This window comes from Podarcis erhardii (assembly GCF_964252035.2).
Source record: "Podarcis erhardii genome assembly, chromosome: 15".
Taxonomy (NCBI): Eukaryota; Metazoa; Chordata; class Lepidosauria; order Squamata; family Lacertidae; genus Podarcis; species Podarcis erhardii.
In genome coordinates, this window is record NC_138505.1 from 13,617,921 (window position 1) to 13,630,210 (window position 12,290).

Consider the following 12,290-nt stretch of genomic DNA (forward strand, 5'->3'; position numbering starts at 1 on the left):
GCATTTCCTACTCTCTTCTCATCTTTTGGGGGAACTCTTGGTACACAGTTGACCTCTCTTTTCTAATGGTGTCTCTTTTGGGGAAGTAGGAGGAGACGGAAGGGTTGCTGGGTCTTCCGCTGTTTTTGGACTACAGTTCCCATCATCCCTGACCACTGGTCCTGCTAGCTAGGGATGATGGGAGTTGTAGTCCCAAAACAGCGGATGACCTAAGTTTGGGAAGCCCTCGTACAGTTCAAAACTCACCCAACAAAAAATCGTTCCTTTGGATATGTGTCATGATGGATCTACCTTCCAAGTTGAAATCTCTGTGATCCGCTTCAACGCTAGTGCAAGATACACATGATTGCACACCCATGAACACAAGACGCCTCATGCCCTCTACCCATATTCAGGTGGTGGATGTGCATGTGAATGTGTTTGCAGTTCTAATAAGATGTGTCGTAGGATTTCAAGCTTCCAGTAAACATTTGCAAACTGGAGAGGCTATTCCAACCACTTTACTAGCACTCCAGAAGCCCACAGTGGAGGCTGGTCCACTGCAGCTAATGGAGCATTGCCTCACCCACCTCAGTCTGCCCTTGGCCAGACCTGAGCTGCCTGCCTTCTTCCTTACAACCAGTACAGCTAGTGGGGGGGGGACTGCTTATCTCCTTTCTCCTCCTCAGTCTCAATGTTGCCTTTGCAAAACTCAGCAGAGAGGAGCTGGGGGCAAGACTTGGAATAAATTGGCTCTGCCTGTCCTTCACTCTGGCGCCCCCTACTGTTGTACTCCCTGCCTTCTGCCCTACCAGTCTCAAAGGGCACTAGCCATACAGGGCAAGCTGTTGATGTGTGTGCGCATGGGTATGTGCAAAGGCCTGCAGCCATGGGCTTTGATATGAGAATCAGGCTGTTTCGGGGTCACAACCGTGTTTCTTTCTTCATCCACAACCTGCCAGAGGCTATGAACTCGTTTGTGTCGAGTCTGCTTTGGCCCAGCCTGTGGTGCATTGATTTTATATCAAGCATGCCTGTTGTTTGTATGTATTTCTGCAACACACACACACACAGAGAGAAAAAATAATATCCACTGCAGTTTCTCAGCTGGGGAGATTTGCAAGCTAGGAGTGGAGATTCCAGACTTTGGTTATAAAACTAGGGGAGGCGGGCAGCTGAGGGGGAATTGGAGCCAGTGACACTCCAATGGAGCGAGGCTTCTGTTTCACGGATAACAGGCCCCATCATCAAGGAAGATGGAACCCGCCGTGTGACAGCAGGAGAAAGGAAATGCTTAGGTTGGGGAAAACGAAGGCTGGCGGCCATACCGTGGCTGTTGGTTTTTTTATCGGTTCTCTTGTCACTGTTTGCTCAAAGCCCATTGTTGAGGGTGTTGTTTTTTCCCTGTAAACCTCCCAGCCTGGCTGGATAACTAGAAGAGCTTTAGAAAGTCTACATAGGCTTGGTGACTCAAAGGCAAATGGCAAGAACCCAACTTTGATTGAATAGAAAGCGATGTTGAGCCAGATAAGCTACATGCATCATCAGTCCTTCTCAGAGTAGACGCATCAAAATGAATGGACAGGACTAACTTTGGTCCATGAATTTCAATGGGTCTACTCTGAGTAGGGCTGACAGTGCAGATTACCCGAAGTCTGCGTATGTGTTCTATTTTCTTCTGCTCAGTGGATGGTGGTTGTGGTTTTATTTAAGCAACAGGGTGGCAATTATTGCGATGGATGCAGAAGAACATTAAGTGGATGGGGAGGCCTTTCTCTCTCTTTCGCATCGTCCCAGAACTTGGGGATACCTTGTTGGGAGAGTCAGGACAGGCACACAGTACATGGTTCAGTGACGTGATCCGCTCCCAGAAGAGGTGATGATGGCCGTCAACCTGGATGGCTTTCAAAAGGAGTTAGACAAATTCATGGAGGAGAAGGCTATCAATGACCACTAGCCATGATGGCTATGTCCTCCCTCCACTGTCAGAGGCAGTATACTTCTGAATGCCAGCTGCTGTGGATCACAAGTTGGGCAGTGTGTTCATGTACCGCTTGCACGTTTTCTAGAATTACCTGGTTGGCCACTGAGAAGAGGACACTGAAGTCCCCTTTGGCTCGATCCAGCAACAAGACTCTTCTTAAGGTGCACCTGGTTCAGCTTTTCCCAACTTGGTGTCTTTCAAAGGTTTTGCGCTGCAACTCCCACCACCCCTGACCCTCAGCCATGCAAGCTGGGGCTGATGGATGTTAGAGGGTACCTGTTGAGGGAGGGGGAGCAAATCCATTTTTATTCAACAGAGATCAACCAGAGAAATTTGCAAGTAGGACACAAAGGGGATGGTAGTGAATGTCCATTGTGATCTTTGTTCCGGATCCATGGTGTCCTAGTAGGCAGTCCTCGCACCCTGTTCCAATCATGTAGCTTCCATAAGTCCCCACCGCCCAAAAAAGTTGGTCTGATTCCAAGGTTGTGCCTCCCTACTAAGATCCCCTTTGCTTGAATCCTGCAATATTTGCAAGTTTGGACATTGGAACTTTTTCATGATCACAAACATTTTGCCATCAGTTGTACATGCCCTTAGGCAGGTACATATTATGAACATTGCCAGGTGTGATGGGGGCAGGGGTACATTACTTTGGGGGTCCACTCTGCTTTTTGAAACATACAAGCAGGGACTCATTCTTGGAACCAGGGAGCAATGCCCATGGATGTGTTTGTTCTTCAGACTGAAGGTCTGCACGTCATTTTACACTAGGTATTTTTCTCGCCCTGACTTAGCACCAAAGCTATGCTTACCTGGCCACCTTAGGATGCTTTGCAGTCTTTGATACACCCTTTGAGCAAGTACATCAGAGATGGGGAGTCTGTGGTCCTTCAGATGTTGCTGGACTACAGCTCCTGTGATCATCCCTGACCACTGGCCAGGCTGATGGGAGTTGGGAGTCCAACAACGGCACAAAGTTCCCCATTCCTGAGGTGCATCGGCCAGAGATTTTCCAGGGTGTGCTATCCCAAAGCAAAGGGAAGACACAACATGTCTTATTACTGACCAGTAAACATGCTCCAATGTTTGCTTGTTTTCTGGAGGGGGGATGTTGAGCAAGATGCCACCAGGAGGCAGTCTTTAACTCTGAGGCCAGCCCACCTCTCTGGCCAAAGGGCAGGAGCAAGGCAAAAGGAAACACCACATTTTCTCCTTCCTCTTTCTCGGAGAGTGGACAGGAAGTGGCGGTGGCGGGGTTGGGAGGTTCTGCGATGGAGGTGGCAGTGGGCACCCCTTGCTTTGGCTGAGGCCTCAGCGGATACTCAATAATGTCAAGCACTAGTGCCAACCCTGGAATGCCCGTCTCTATGTGGCAAACATGGAAGGGATCTTTGCATGTTTCAAGGACTCCTGGGGGGGGTTGTGGGGAGGCAATGTATGCACCACACCTATGCTCAGAGATGCATTGCACCCCTCCTGCTTTGCCATGAGATCTGTCAGTCAACGCCAGAAGTTCCACAATCTCCACCTCATTTGTTTTCTAGCGTCGGCCAAAAAAATAGCAGGCCATTTTTATTTTTTTTTCTGGGGAGAGGAGAATAAAAAGACACCATTTGGTTATGTTTGCTGTGGGGAGCAGACAGACTACCAGCCCGAGGACTTTGCTGATGAGAATCAGGCCTGCTCTTTTGCATAAATCTCTTTTCAGTTTCTGTTTCTTATTCACACCAGGTTGTGTCCAAAGGCAAGGCTGACATCTGTATGGCTGCAGTGGTATAATTGCTAAAAGAAAAACATGCACACCCTAGAATAATTTTTCTTAGGGCTGATGAGAGGCAAGATGGGTCAGAGGAAGAGCCTAATAACTTACTTATGCTTCACATCTAGGTCTTCCCTTTTCTCCCAGAGAAGCAGAGGCAGGCTGGAGGTTGGAAATGAGAAACAGGACTAGTTGAAACATCATCTTGTCCTCTACCTGTGGCAACTGGCGCCCCCTACTGGAACAGGCTCTCTATGCTTCCTAGTTGGAGTTAGACTCTCCCAATATTTACACAAAAGCCATATTTGTACTGAGCTAAAACAAAAAAGAAAACACACCGACACACAAAATCTTCTTCTGGGTGGGCAGTGGGGACAAGAGAGGATGGCGGTCTTGGATTGTTGTGTTGTGATCTTGTATGTACATAAAACTTTCAGGGGTGTGGGGAGGAGAACAAATGAATTACAACAAATGTCAATGTTACTTTATAACCTTTCTAAATATCCTGTGCTACTCTCAGAAGATAAAACCTATAAATATATCTGGATTATACATGTTACCCTGCCGTCTTCTTTGACTGCTTTCCCTGCCTCAAAGGGCAGAGCGAGTTGTGACGGGACAACTGGTTTCCTTACAAGTTTTTCTTCCTCTTTCGTAACACTAGAACTCGTGCCCATCCCATGAAGTTGAACGTTGGAAATTTCAGAACAGGTAACAGAAATGGCCTCGGCCCAGTATACCCAAAGGAGCATCTCCACCCCCATCGTTCAGCCCAGACCCTAAGGGCCAGCTCTGGCGGTTCCCTCACTGTGAGAAATGAGGTTACGGGGAACCAGGCAGAGGGCCTTCTTGGTAGTGGCACCCGCCCTGTGGAACGCCCTCCCATCAGATGTCAAGGAAATAAACAACTATCTGACTTTTAGAAGACATCTGAAGGCAACCCTGTTTAGGGAAGTTTTTAATGTTTGATGTTTTATCGTGTTTTTAATATTATGTTGGGAGCTGCCCAGAGTGGCTGGGGAAATAAATAATAAATTCTTCTTATTATTATTACTTCTTCACACAGCACATAGCTGAACTATGGAACTCGCTCCCACGTGAGACAGTGAGAGCCACCAACCTGGATGGCTTTAAAAGAGGAATAGACAAATTCATGGAGGAGATGACTATTACAACTGCCCCTGTGATGGCTAAGCTCTGTTTCCACAGCTGGAGACAGCAACACTTCTGAATTCCAGCTGCTGGAAACCACAGGAGAGGAGAGGGGTCTTGTGCCCGAATCCTGCTTGTGGGTTTCCCACAAGTGTTTGGCTGACCACTGTGAGAACAGGATGATGAACTAGGTGGGCCACTGACATGATCCAGCAGGTTTATCCCTGCTCTTCTTCTGCCTCTGAGGTAGAGATGGTCTCACCAAGGAATAAGGGGTAGGTGGTCACTCTGGCCATGGAACTGGGGCAGAGGATGACATACAAGTAAATCCTATTCAATAGTCACAACTCAAGCCCATTGATTTTCCCCCCTGCTTCAAGATTTTTACTGATTATAACAAATGTGCAAGAATTGATCATAAGCAAATGGCCATTTCTTTATCTCTCACACAATATGCAAGAAGGCTGCAATTTCCATTCCATCCCGTATTCGGCACCGTTTCCATTCTGCTGCAGTTCAGCTTTGGTCAGATACTATTTTATTCTTCTCACTGCCCACTATTACGTAAGTATTTACAATAGTCTGCATTCATTTCAATGCAAAGGAAACACTGAAACAATGTAAAGAAAGTCGTTAATTATGTATCATCCATGGACTTAAAAACCACCTGAACAAATACTGATCATATCGGCAGGACTGTATTTCCACAGCTGACCACAAAGATGCAAAACCGCAGCAATTCCTTTTCCAGCGGAATTCTCTGACATCCCTACAAAAATAAAAAGGGAGGAGGAATAAAATCCGTGACTGAGCGGGTAAAAAAAGCAATATTAAGTTGACTTGAGTTAAGTGATTGCTGTATTACATCTAGCAAAATGTATGGTTGAACGTGGTCTGATTTTTTTGCAAAAACAAATGTCTCCTGGGAAATTGTGGGTCAGCTCCAGCTCCAGGCCTTCCTCAGCACAAAAAATTGTATTGCACTGGAAAGTTATCCTGCACAGATCCAAGGTGAAATCACAGAATCATAGAACTGTGAAATTGAAAGGGTCCGCCAAGGGTCATCTAGTCTAACCGCCTGCAATGCAGGAATCACAACTAAAGGATCCCTGACATGTGGCTATCCAACTTCTGTTTAAAACTTCCAATGAAAAAGAGTTCACCATGTTCAAGAATGGTAGTAGGGCTTTGCATCAGATCTGGCCAAATCCCATATCCTGAACCAAATCAGGCCAACGTGGTCTTCTCCTCTTCTTCGGCAATCACTCGTAGCCGAGTAAGATAGTCTTCCATAAACACGGTTTTGACAATGAGTCCATAAGTAACTGCGGAGGCCAATTTTGGATCCACACGTCCTTCCGCAGTGGGGACATTGGTTTCCAGGCGGGAGTTGATCACGGTGTGGATTTGCAAAGAGTGCCTTCCTCTTAGCATGTTTCTCCCTTGTGTCCTGAGTTTGAGTGATTCTTCAACATCAACTTCGCTGGACTGGTCATGTTGTGCAGATGCCTGATGATCGTCTTCCAAAGCAACTACTCTATTCTGAACTTAAAAATGGAAAGTGTAATGCTGGTGGTCAACAAAAGAGGTTTAAAGACTGTCTCAAGGCAAATCTTTAAAAAAAATGTAGTATAAACACTGACAACTGGGAAACACTGGCCTGTGAGCGCTCCAATTGGAGAACAGCTTTTACCAAAGGTGTCATGGGCTTTCAAGATGCTGGAACTCAGGACGCAAGGGAGAAACGTGCTAAGAGGAAGGCACGCTTGGCAACTGAGATCTGGCCACATCAGGATGAGGAAGCCCCGGATCACTCTGGCTCACCTCAGATCTGCCCAGAGTGATCCAGGGCTGCAAAGTGACTGAGCAGGGGGCGGATTTAGGCTGCAAGGAAAGGGGAGAGAAGGAGATACACACAGGCTACTTCCCTTGACCACATATATAATTAACCATGATTAAACTCAGTTCCTGGCTCAGATCCAGTTCAGGGTGGGTATGTCAAAGTGGAGTCACTCTGGATCAGGCCCTGAACTGGATTGGGCACCCCTGTGCACACCACTAAATGGTAGCTGTGCAAGAGGTCGGCTATTCCCCCCACCCATTCAGCTCAATGGGGTAGTCTGCAGATTGTGCTCCATGTTCGCTAGTGGGAAGGGGTGAATTTTCCAACTCATGAACACGGATGTCTTTGCTGACCGTGCCAAAGCAAAACAAGGTCAACACTTCTCAGTTGCATCATCTAAGTGCCTATTTGTGCAGCAAAGACATTGCTATCCTCCTGAGGCTGGGGCTGAACACACCATCTGATACAGAGACCAGGCATTCAAGGTACTTTACACGAGAGATGCTCAAGGTGAATTCCAATGCAAACTGACCTGATCTGCTCCTCCGGACCAAGGTGTGGATTGGAAGGTAATTTACAAGGCATCTCTCGGCTCCAAAAACATGCCCAAACCGGTAGATGCTGGTCTGTTAAGGGAAATGGTCACACTGATGTAACAAGCTCCCTCACGTAGGGATGGGTGCTAGGGTGTGTTATTGGCTAAATCCCAGCAGAGGTTTTGTATTAACTGTTCATGGTAGTGTGGTTGTTTACTACTAGCAGGATGTTACAAACATGAGAAAGGGAGCCTGTGACTCCTGGCCCCTCACCCAGAGGGTCTAAGTAAGGACGAGGCACTTTAAAAAGGAACTTCATTTGTTTACGCCCAAGGAGGGTGTAGCTTAGCCATTACTTTTGAAATTCTTTCAAACAGACTCTCTTGACAGAGCTCTTTAATCTCTTTCCACCTGTCGCTGGACAGAGGACTTGCTTCAAGGACAACGATTGTTTCAACCTACCAATAACAACAACAACAACAACAACAACAACAGTCATCATCATTGTTTGTATGTCGCCCATCTGAGAGGGTTGCCACACTGGGAGACTTCCAACAAACCTTAAAAACTTCCCTATACAGTGATACCTCGGGTTAAGTACTTAATTCGTTCCGGAGGTCCGTACTTAACCTGAAACTGTTCTTAACCTGAAGCACCACTTTAGCTAATGGGGCCTCCTGCTGCCGCTGCGCCATCAGGGCACGGTTTCTGTTCTCATCCTGAAGCAAAGTTCTTAACCTGAAGCACTATTTCTGGGTTAGCGGAGTCTTTAACCTGAAGCGTATGTAACCTGAGGTACCCCTGTATAGGGGTGCCTTCAGACGTCTTCTAAAAGTCTGTCAGGCAAAGGAGAGATCCCACACACACACACACACACACACACACACACACACACCTCCTGAGGCAGCCTCTTCTATTGTCCAACAGGAGTCCTTAAATCATAGAATTTTAGAGTTGAGAGGCATCTCAGTCACTGGCAAAGGAAGGCAGGTGTGGGGGTACGGTGCTCACCAGGTGTCAGCCATAAGAGTGGGTGACATTGCTACGCCACCCCCACCCCACCCGGCTCACTGTGCAGGTGGCGGGCCACTAGGGACAATGCTGCCGTGGGCAGCTAGCGGTGCCCCCAACACTCGCCGTGCAGGCAGCAGGCGGCTAGGGGCGCTCACCATGTGGATGGCTAGCCCCGTCCCTGTGGGCCAGCTAGCCCCGCCCCTGCACCACTCCGGGTGCTGGTAGCTCCGCCTCTGATCTCAGTGTGCCCCCACCCCCAGCAGAGGACCAGCTAGCCAGCCAGCCAGTCCAAGCAGGACTTCTAAGCAGAAATGCTGAAGTTTGTACCATCAGTTGATGAGGATGGAAAGTTAAATAATCAATTAGGTTTGCATCTGATTGGAGACAAGAATCCTGAAGCACAAAGCAGGCTGGTGAACTGTGTGTTGGCCTTGTGGCTGTCGCAGGAGGCTCTGCAAATGTACCTGTGCAAGAGATGGCATGTCTAGGGTCCCTTGCTAGGAGCTGTATCGGCACACCCACCCAGCCACAAAACTTTGCTGGATGCCTTTGTGCCACAGTATGGGAAGAATGGGAAGCTTCACCTACATAGGATCTTGCCATGATGGCGGCAGCGCTCCATCACACACGTAAACATCACACACACGCCATAGTCTGATAGGTGGTTTTTGTGCCCCTATCAAGGGTTGGTTTCGCAAACCCCCAGGGACGCCTCTGCTGCTCATTGGCGTTTGCTCTCTGGCCTTTTTGTAAGGACTTGTGTCGTTAATAAGGTTCAAAAGCAAGCAAACAAGCAAAACTAATTGGGGGCAGCTTTTTAGCTGATTGAGATGTTTCCGATCAATTCATCTAAATCGATTAAACGTCGCAGCCGTACCTATAACTCTTTGCAACCTCAGGTTCACCCCTTGACTGTGTAAGTCAATCAGAAGTTAAAATAAGTTCAGGGATTGTTAAACCGAAGGCAGATGTTGCTAAATCATCATCATCTTGTTAATTTACAAATTGGTTTCCTTCCCCATGACTCTCAAGGTCTTTTACCTTAAATACAACAACCCTAAAAATACTGGAAGCTTTATAAAGTTTAAAGAAAGCCCACTACAACATATAGCTTTTAAAGTAATAAACACAAACACCTTTTTCTTTTTCTCTCTCCTGGGAAAGTGTGTTGAAACATAAATGTCTTCATTCCCTCCCCCCCCAAAAAAAGTACAACTAGGGCCACTCATATCACGTCTCAACAGTGATGCTGTTCCACAGAAAGGGGCAGCCACATTGGAAGCTCTGCCCCAAGTTTCTATGAACTGGAGTCAGTTATTTCATTGCTGCACTAATGTGGTGTAGGGGTTAGAGTGTTGGGCTAGGACCTCGGAGACCAGGGTTCGAATCCCCACTTCCCCATGAGACTCACTGCAAGGTCAGTCACTACCTCTCAGCTTAAACTACCTCACAGGGTGGTTGTGGGGATTAAATGAGGAGGGAGAGAACCTTGGAGGAAAAGGCAGTGTATGAATGCAACATATAAGTTAGTAAAATTGTTTTGACCCACCCTGGGACCTGATGGGGAAGGGTGGGCCAATAATAATAATAATAATAATAATAATAATAATAATAATAATAAACAACTGCGGGAGGCAGTGGAAGATAGGAGTGCCTGGCGTGCTCTGGTCCAGGGGGTCACGAAGAGTCAGACACGACTAAACAACTAAACAACAACAATAACAATAATAATAATACAGTCGTACCTTGGTTTTCGAACAGCTTAGTTCTCGAACGTTTTGGCTCCTGAATGCCGCAAACCCAGAAGTGACTGTTCCAGTTTGTGAACTATTTTTGGAACCCGAATGTCCAATGGAGCTTCCGCAGCTTCCAATTGGCTACAGGAGCTTCCTGCAGCCAAACAGAAGCCTTGCTTCTGTTTCCGAACATTTTGGAACCCAAACGGACTTCCAGAATGGATTCCGTTCAACTTCCAAGGTACGACTGTAATAATAATGCCACCTCTGGTAGTGGCAGATTTCACCCTGTCAAACTTGTGGGAGCTCTCCTTGGATTCTGCCGCCTGAGGCAGCTGCCTCCCTCTGCCTCATGGACAGGCCAGCCCCTCAGCTAGGCCAAAACATTCAAAGAGGGTGTGACGCAGGACTAGGGAGGGGTGTGGCGAGTCCCGAGGGCCAGGTAGAGAGGCTTGGGGTGATGCTAGGGGCTCCCCACCCCTGTGCCAATTTATCCAGCCTTCTAAGCTTGCTAAGAAGGTTGTGGGTGCTGAGGGAAGGGTGCAAGGGAGAGAGGAAAAGGCATCGCGTTGCAAAGAGGGAAGGCTGGTTGGGAGGGGACGAAGATGCCGACCTGTCAAAGCAGCCGGGGAAACGGCACGTGCCAAACCGTCACGTTCCAGAGCACAGAGGCAGAGAGACCGCATCTCTCTGCAGCTGAACCACACCTGGGAGAGAGGCAGGGATGTGTGTGTGAGAGCGAGTGAGTGAGCGAGAGAGAGAGAGCATCGCACGCACTGTGCATAGTGTGTTCTGGGCATCTCATTATTGGCAACGACTGACAGGATGGAGGCAGTTCAAAGAGAGAGAGGAAGAGAGAGAGACTGCAGCAGTGGGAAGGGAGTGTGGGGAGACCTACCAAAATAATAAGGGCTCTGGAGGGACTTGGTTCTGGGGGGAAAGATTAAGAGAAGCAAATCTGGCTTAGTGCAGTGAAGGGAGCCAATGGTGGGAAAAGGGACTAAAAAGGAAGGCCCAATTCCAAGCAGGCAGGAGAGCCTCAGGCTAAGTTAGGATTAAGGCTGAGAAATAGTTCCCCCTCTCCAGAGCAAAAGAATAAATCAAATTGGTAAGGAAGTAGGGAGCTAACTGCATCTGGCTGGGAGTTTATAGAATCGTGGAGTTGGAAGAGACCACGGCCCCACAGGGATCCCTGTACGAACATTTGGGTCAAGCTAAAAGGGGCAAAGGGAAAGAAATCCCATTCAGTCTGCATGGAAAGGGAAGCCTGCCCGATTTGCACTTTGCAAAACAAAAATGATCTGAACCGCAGCCATCCTTCGAAATCTGCACGTCTCCGAATTTTGCAATGCAGCTCTAAAGTCAAGATATGTGTGCAAAAATGCACGTGCGCAGGTAATGCGGGCATAAAAATGCATACACGTTCATTAAACTATGACAAGATGCATTATATTAGGGGAAATTGCTTTCCAAAACTGTGCATCTTAGATAACATTGCCTACAAAAGTGGGTCTACCACAATACATTCATGCTAAAATATTGCTGGCAAATTCTCATGGGGACTTTTCTATCCACCAATCAATCACAAACGGATTGAACCTTAGGGGAAGGAACTGCTGTCACCGCTGTCCCTGCCCTGAAGGCCAGACCCAGCTTCCCCTGCCATGGGGGCACCTGGTTGCGCCCCTCTCAAAAAAACGCACCTGGGGCAACACCCCCCAGCCCCTCCCCCCAGCTAGGCCACTGCTGGGATGTGTGCTTTTTAACTTGCTCACAAATGGTCTGGAGTTAGGAGTGAGCAGTGCAGCCCCCAAGTTTGCTGCCGATACCAGTTTTGTTCAGGAACATTGAAACAAGATGGGATTGTGAAAGGCTCCAAAAGGATATCTCCAGCAGAATGGGCAGTAAAATGGTGAATACAATTCAACCTGGGCATATAGTGAGGTACAATGGGGCGTAACATCATATCTCCATCAGTCGAGTCTGAACTGGAGGTGACCGATGAGACCTTGGGGTCAAGGGGTCAAGCTTGCTAAAAATGTCAGCCCACAACGCAGCAGCTGTGAACAAAGTCCATTCCATGTTGGGGATCATTAGAAATGGGACCAAAAAACCAAACTGCTGGTTTCATCAAGTCTTTATACCAATCTATGGAATATCGTGTACGGTTCTGGCCGCCTCTGGGTATTGTAGAGCTGGAAAACATTCAGAAAAGGGCAAGAAAATTATTAAAGGGTGAGGAAAAGTTACAACATTGGGGCTCTTTAGAAAAAAGGCGAGAAAG